Source organism: Morone saxatilis, unplaced genomic scaffold (genome assembly GCF_004916995.1).
Source record: "Morone saxatilis isolate NCDOM2014 unplaced genomic scaffold, NCSU_SB_2.0 Contig23, whole genome shotgun sequence".
NCBI lineage: Eukaryota > Metazoa > Chordata > Actinopteri > Moronidae > Morone > Morone saxatilis.
Genome location: NW_023339796.1, coordinates 3,905,951 through 3,913,971, shown reverse-complemented (window position 1 = coordinate 3,913,971; position 8,021 = coordinate 3,905,951). Strand labels below are relative to the sequence as shown.

Here is an 8,021-nt window from a genome sequence, read left to right as displayed (position 1 = left end):
TGAAGCTGGCTGACACCTCTGGAGAAGGAGAGATGAGCCACAGAGAGGTTACAGTGTAGGCTTTTATTTTGCAATGTCAGAAATGGAAAGAAAAAATGAAAGATGCTTTTGTAAGATAGAAACACAGTGTTCTTTGAAAACAATAAGTCACACTGGCAAAACATCAAAGATATCCCAGAAAAAATTCATACTTTCATTTTTGGCAACTGACTCATGCGGACCATAAACTTAAAACTCTTGATCCTTAAAAGACAAATGAAGGCTTTTTTTTTTATTTTTTTTCAGATCAAGAGTACTGCCATTGATTTTTCATCAATGAGGATACTTGATTCTTGTTTTTAGGGATTTAACTCCCTCTTTAAAGAAGTGTACCAAGACCTTTTTTAGGTGGTCTTGATTGTCTTGACTTCATTTAAACAATACCAAACAGGTATTAGGGCACCTTTTATACCTATGAATATGGGGTTACAGGAAAACCTGTAAACCTAAAGGTGGAAGAGCTGGTCTTCTAATAATCCCCCATTTGAGCTCCCCCAGTCCAATCGCAGTGTCCTTGGACAAGATACTGAACCACAAATTGCTCCTGAAGGCTGTGCTGTTGGTGTGTAAGTCTGTGTGTATGGGTGAGCTTTGTATCATTGTGTGCTGTATCGCTCCTGTTGAGCAGCGGGTCTCTGCCGTCACTGTATGAATGTGTGAGTGAATGGGTGAATGTGGCAAGCGTTGTAAAGTGCTTTGAGTGGTGTGTACACCAGAAAGGTTAATTTACCATTGAAAAAGAAACAAAACAATAAGAACAAGAAAATGTACTGAGGGTAAAAAACACTTTGTGTCATAAAAAATTAAACTAGTCTTTTTGTACTGTTCGTGTGTGAGCAGTTGGTTGAGTCAGCCAGAGACAGGCTGTAATGCACAGGCTTTATTGGCCCAAAAAAACACTATTATGCAATCCAAAATAACAGCCCCATAAGTTTACAGATATTAAATCAATATATGTGTTCAACCCCTGTAATTCTAACTTTCAGGAACCGTTTCTGAACAAAAACAGAAATTCTGTAGGATTAAACTGCTGCTGTGATTCACAACCCCAATAGCAGCAAAGTATTTTGCCGCTGTTTATTACTTTAGTTTAGTTTTATTGATAGATTTCTTGGAAGTGGAATGCATTGACTTTTTTTATATACTGCATGGACACCATTTATTTCAATTTGTAGCATCTCTGTTGTTTTTCCTCCAGTAGAATAATTGTTTCCCTAGCAGAGCACAATTCATATATTTACAGTAACTTCTCACTTTGTTTCAATATTGTAATAATGAATAATGAAATGCTCAGGGTCATTTGCAGCATCTAAACAACTCTGGCATCCCCATGCAGTTCTCAATATACCAGCACAGAAGCAAGAGAAACACTCTAAAACAATGTTTAACAAGTTTATATCCATTTCCTGACATTAAACTCAACTACAGTATATCAATGGAGGATTTCACAAATGCTTTAAAGCAAAGCACTTTCTGTGCCTCGGCCTACTGTCGTAGATGCAGATAAGTACAGTAGATACCAGCAGTGGTTGGGGAGAGGGCGAAGAGAGTGCTCTAAGTTACTGAACCCGGACATAAAGTAAAATGTGATGACGAATTATTAGTGCAATGAATTTAAAATCAAACAAATGACATAAACAGACTCCAACACATCAAACGGACACTATTTGCATGAAACCTTTGATGTCACATATACTTATTGGTGAGTGAATACACTTGGTTAAGTGTAGTAAAAGGTTCACTGGAATTATATAGATTCTTAAACTTTAAAAAGCAGCAGAAAAACAACCATGACTGTTCTAAACAACAGTCTCTGTCTCTTATGTTTATTTGCATTTATATTTCCCTCCTTTGAGTTTTGTAAAGAACCTCATGAGAATATATCCTACAAGGGTCTTATAGAAATATCTGCCTCAATGCACTCAATGACTTATTAGACGTTATCTGTATGGAGAAACAGACGTGCAGGGTCAATCTCCAGAATGAAGGCCTCTGCTCAGACAATTTCCTGTGTCAACTCTTTCATTCTGCTCCTAAAGGAAGCCGACGCCATACATCGAAGCAGCCTTAACCTCGGATGTTGAGATATATGAGTCAACTACAGTAAATGTGAAGCAAAGTGGAGGGGATGGAGGCATGACGTGACACTCAGCAGCATGTTGTAAAGTGGGTAGACGGGTCTCATAGAGAGAGGTCAAGGTAGGTGGTACCATTAATGTTTGAGCCAAAGAAAAAAATATAACAGAATAAACCTCCTTTAATAGCGTCAGCTTTATAAAGATACCCTGTGGAGTCTTTCACCACTATAGATGTACTATAGAGCAAGGGTGTGTTTGTAACATGAAGAAGGTCACACAATTGTGCGAGCAGGCTGGCGACATGATACACATGGGATATGTTGTAGTATATTTCGTACATTGACAACTGGTTGTGGTAAGATGCAAAGAAATGCAGCCAAAAGGCAACAAAGGGAGTGAAGAAGATGACTGCTGGCAAGTAAACATGGATGTAAACGATGTAAAGGATTTAAAATATTTTTAGCTTTATAAATTCTATGAGGAAGTACATGCATTCAACACATTTCTCAATGATACAGACAATACGTTTTAGTGAGTAACACTGAATGCAAACTGAAAACTGGGGGCACCTTTAAGCTTAATTTATAAATCCTTCAGTTTTTATGTTGGCCCAATAGAAAAGTGATATTTTAATTGCATTTCTCTTTCAAATAGATTTTTTTTAAATTCTAAATACCTCAAAATTACCTACAAAGTGAGACGATTCTCAAACCAAAGGAAATCTTTACCAACATATAGACATTGGTTATTATGACAGTATAACTTGCCTACTCCTCTACAGTGTGTATATGTGTGTACCTGTGTGGCAGAAGACCCCAGTGTACGCAGACAGGCCGCAATCACAGTGGAAGCCGTTGGCTCTCTCCACACAGCGGCCCCCATTCTGGCAGAACGAGCCGTAGCTACTGCAGTGACCCGGGCAGCCGGGTCGAACCCCGGGTGTGATCCTCGCTCTCTCCTCCAGGTCCAGGGTGACGCCGTTCAGCTGCAGAGAGCGAATACAGCCCCGGAAGCCCTTCTGTCTGGACGCTGTGCCTCCTGAAAACATATAAATGTTGCACGGCATTCTTTTTTTTTACATCTCAAGTTTGTGTGCTGTGTCGCTAATATCACAAGCAATCAGTGTCAAAGCATGTGGGAATCAAAGCTAGCACTCTCAGAACAAATATTCCTGTGCCTGTCCTCTTTGTCCCAGCCTTTTTTTTTTATTTCTTTGTGTGTTGACAAGTCTGTACGTTTTCTTTCTCTCTAGTTCTTCATTTCTCCTCCTCCTGTCATCTACAGCAGATCCACATGTCACCTCTGCTCCCCTAGAAGCTTCAAACTGTCAACACTCCTCTTATAAAATGACACAAGGATGAAACAGCAATAAGGCAACATGCTGTAGGTGGAAAACAGTTTTGGGGACATAACTTTGATCAGCTGTTTTTAGGTCTGTCTGTACAGCATCATTCTTGGTGTTTGACTGCTTTGCTGAATTTCTGTCTGACTGTGTGTCCTGTCATGTCTGTCTGCATGCAGCTGAAAGGTATATTTCCTTCCCCTTCGATCATTTTTCCTTGCACCATGTCCAGCACCTCACTAGCAATTTGTTACAAAGTGGCTACAAACCTGAGGACAATGGAAGTATATCAAAAATACATGTCCATCTGCAGCCCCCACATGAGATGGCACAGCAAGAGTTTAAACCTGACAACCTGCCATTTCTGCAAAGATCATGGATTGAAATTGTTATTGTCCTCGGAGTTCAGGCATGCCGGCACTTTGCTCTCGGCCTTCAAAGCTAACAACTTCCTACTGTTCAGCAGCAGCAGCTTTTCACATCAATAAATCGCTGAGCTCTGCTTGGCCCCTTTTTGCTCTGATACAAGTCACAAACTGTGAATCACTGCAATAGGTAGGTGATGCAGAGTGCAAAATGATCCAATGAGAAAAGTATTTTAATTCAGCTGATAGCTCAGAGTTACCATTTTATATAAAACCTGTGCGGGTGACGGACTGACTGCAATCATTAGCACTCAGTATGTTTTCTCAGAGACCAGAATCTGTCTGACTAGGAATTAATTTACAATTAGTAATCTGAGAGTCTTAATGAAGCAAAAGTTGGACTGCATCTAGATAACTTGGGATAATGGGATGTGATGCAGTGATTCCAAAGTAGTAGTTTTTTTTACTTAAAAAAATGATAAATAACTTCCACTGTTTTCTAGTCGAGTCCTTTATTCAAAGACAAACTATAACACAGCACTTCATTTCAACTTGTGAGTGACAGCAGTTTCCAATACTGAAGTAAAGACAATATAAATTATTTGTGGGGAGTGAAATGTTGACTGCTATGCCAGACTCTTGACTATCAGCTACACACAGGGCAATTTAATGTATTAAAAAGTTTGAAAATTGTTTTTTCTGTCACAATCAAAACATCCAATGACAAGCTGCTGCTTTGGCATAGCATTGTATATTGGTGAAATGTTTCCACTTTGGAAAAAAAAGAATGGATGTAAAGCTAAAATGGATAGGTTTGCATAGGTCTGGTCATGATTTCCAGGAAAATTGTTGCTTTCAGGAATGAGAAAACACACTGAAAATAGCCATCATTCTTAATGGTCTAAGAAGTATGTTTTGATGTTTTTTGGGTTCCTTTCACATAACCCAGGAACACTTAACTTACAGAAAAGAAGCAAAAAATGAATGACAACCACTGTGTACTTTGCAGTGTCTATGCACTCCTGAATACAAACAACCATTTTGCACAGCCTCAGCTCAAACACAGACAATGAAATGAAGACATAGGAGCAATCACATCTGGGAAGGTTAGGTCATTTAAGAAAGCATAATGAGGGATCTGTGGAGTAAAGATTAAAGCAAAGATCAAAGAATCCTAACATAGATAAACTCCACCTCTGACCAAATGAGCAAAGTTACCAGTGAGACCTTCAAGATCAGTGGGAATTTCAACCCCATATACAAGCTCAGCTCTAACAAGGTGATTACAGTCTTTCTACGTGAGATCATACTGTGAGAGCACACTGATGAAGCATACAGTATTAGAGTGAATGGAAAAACAATTAGTGAAATGACGATCAAAGCAATCATCAAAGGAAAAGTGTGTGGCTCAAAATACAAAGAACGTCATCCTGCAGGCCCAAAAAGTGTAGAAAGAGAGAACAAAGTCAAAACTGGGGAGTTTGGGAAAGAAAAACTCTGTAGCTGAGAGAACTTCAACCACGTATCCAAGGGTAGGCTACATCCTCTGCTCTGAGGGGAGAGGAGCAGGGATGACATGAAAGCAAGATATTATGCAAAACATAAACAGGGTAGAATTAATGATCAAGGAGTCCAGTAGGTCTGCAACTAATTATTTTTTAATCATCATTTATGCTAAGACTAGCGGCAGGGCTCTAGAGACTAGACTCTAGACTCAAATTATTTGATTATAAGACTAAGAACCCGAGTTCACATTCAAACTGCTTTTTTTTCTGTCCAGTGTATTTACTTGACGGTTAGATAAAAGAGACAAAAGCAAGAAATTCTCTGAAACCAGACATTTTTGAATGACCCTCCTCTCTGAAATGAGCACCATACACTACGCGCAAGGCTCCAAAATATCACACGGACAGGCAAAGCAATTTTCAAGGTTAAAACACTGTGTGTGCTGGAAAATAAGGTCCAATATGATGATTTGATTTAGCCTCTGCTGCAGTAACATTGAGGGTTTGCGAAAGTTGAAGTCAAATGATATCTCAGAAGCAGTCTAAAAACAGCAGCTTTACTTTCAAAATAAACACAAATTCTGTGTCTGCTGGCACCATTCACAAGATGCAGAAAACAAATATCTTGACACACCAGCCAACACAGAGGCCAATAAACTACTGCTTATCTATCCAAGCCAGGCAATACAACAAGTAATGTGAAATGCTGCTTGCATGGAATGAGAAACTCTTTGAAATAAAACTGCTGTGTATGGATATTTTTACAAATATCAGGCAATAAAGAAACTTGAAAAGCAATCCTATGGTTTATAAATCCATACCAGGGAATAAAAGGGGTATTAATCGAAACAATGCCATATAAAGGAATAATTAAGGCTCATAAATACACTGTTTATGAAATTATGGCTTATTAATTCACAGAAGACAACACTACTTTATTTATTCATACAAATAAGTAAGTGACTTATAAATCTGCGGTGGTCTCATTAATGCACTATATGTGATAATGTATCTATTCAAAATGCAAAGAATAATCATTATTTATTTATATATTGTGTGCTTTACATTTACATTTTGGGCACTTTAACAGGAAATACATTATACGTAACCATTCTGGGAAATAACACCAGCACATATCCATTCAAACACACATATCAGACTTATTCCAGTGAGCTGTACTGCTACTTCAAACATACAGGTTAAGGCTGATGGTGGTGACCTCAGAGCAGATTATCGGCTAAACGCATTCAGCCAATCAATATTCAGCTCAATATCCCTGCTGCTGCTGCTGCTGCCTTCTTCCAATCTCATCACTGTTTGTTGGTTTGTTTTCCCTCCACAGTGTGTGTTTACTGATATGAAGTGACATAAATAATATTTGCAGAATGATGAAACTGGATAATAAATTTATTTTTTTCCTGTCCTGTAGGTCTACAGATGGAGAGTAAACAGATAATTTAAAATGTAGAATTGAACTGATGAAGTCGTAATAAGCATGGATGCAGTATTGATAACGTTTGTATTAGAGATGGATAATTACACAACTTCCTCATGAATAATTTACAGGTTTACAGATTATTTAAAGACTCTTACTACAAGAAACCACATCACACATTACAGTATATAATACTGCTCCCTGATGCATGCTTTATTTATTAAATGTGATTATTCAGTGGTCAGAAATAATAGACTCAGCACTTTCATATTCAATAGTGCTGAGCACCTGATGGCATTTGGCCAATATCTGTTTAGCACTTTGAAACAGAATATTTATTTTCCTTTTAGAGTATGTAAGTTCGTAGGATGAGGTCAGACTTGCTTTCTTGGGGCTTGGATCTCAGTCTATTAAGAGTTTACACTGTAGGGCTGTGCATAAAGAAGTAGCAGAAGCCCCATATGTGCAGACTCGGCACCTTTCATATCCAATACAGCTGAACAGACAACAAGAGTCAGCCAACAGTAGATTAACGTGAAAGAACAGAATATTTTCAGTCCTTTTCTGAGGATTCAATCCCAGTCCGGCGGGAATACACAACACTCTGCAGGATCACATCTAATGTACAGTACCTGCTAATGATCTGTAAACTTTACTTTTTCGATTATGTTTAGCTGTTGAGGGAGAGTAGCAGATAGTACTGGGTAACCTATACTGTATATATTGTCATCCTCTGTATTTATCACCACTTAGCAGAAATTAGTCAATCACAGTTTAGCATGTGTGAAATAGATTCGATTAGACTAAGTTTACTAGACAAAATTATTATTTTAGTTAATATTTTCAAATCTAATGTCGCATCCTTTAACTTTTAAAAAACATAAATGATCTACTTCTTTCCTAGGTTGTCATGTCTTCCCAGCCTGATAACTCATTGTTTGAATTGTTGTCAATGTTTCTGACCACTAAAAGTGCTATGGAGCAATGTTTTTTTGAGTGAGTGCCCGATTTGGTAGCATCATGTTTACGCACATTAGGAGAACACAGTCTAATGTTCCAATGATGGAAAGTTGGTGGTAAAAAAACAAATGTTTTTTTAACTTAAAATATTTAATAATTTAAACAAATGTGTGTTTAATCACTATTGATTGCCGAATAAGGCAACACAATGATGATTGAGCCTATGGAAAACTAGTTTTGCAATAGTTAAATATTTGCAGTATTACTAATATTTCTGGAAAAAAATACTGTATTAAC

At 37.9% G+C, this 8,021-nt stretch overlaps 1 pseudogene; it reads right to left on the bottom strand.

The window, feature by feature from the left end:
• LOC118334800 overlaps nucleotides 1-8,021 on the bottom strand; it is a 344,242-nt pseudogene that overhangs the window by 43,056 nt on the left and 293,165 nt on the right.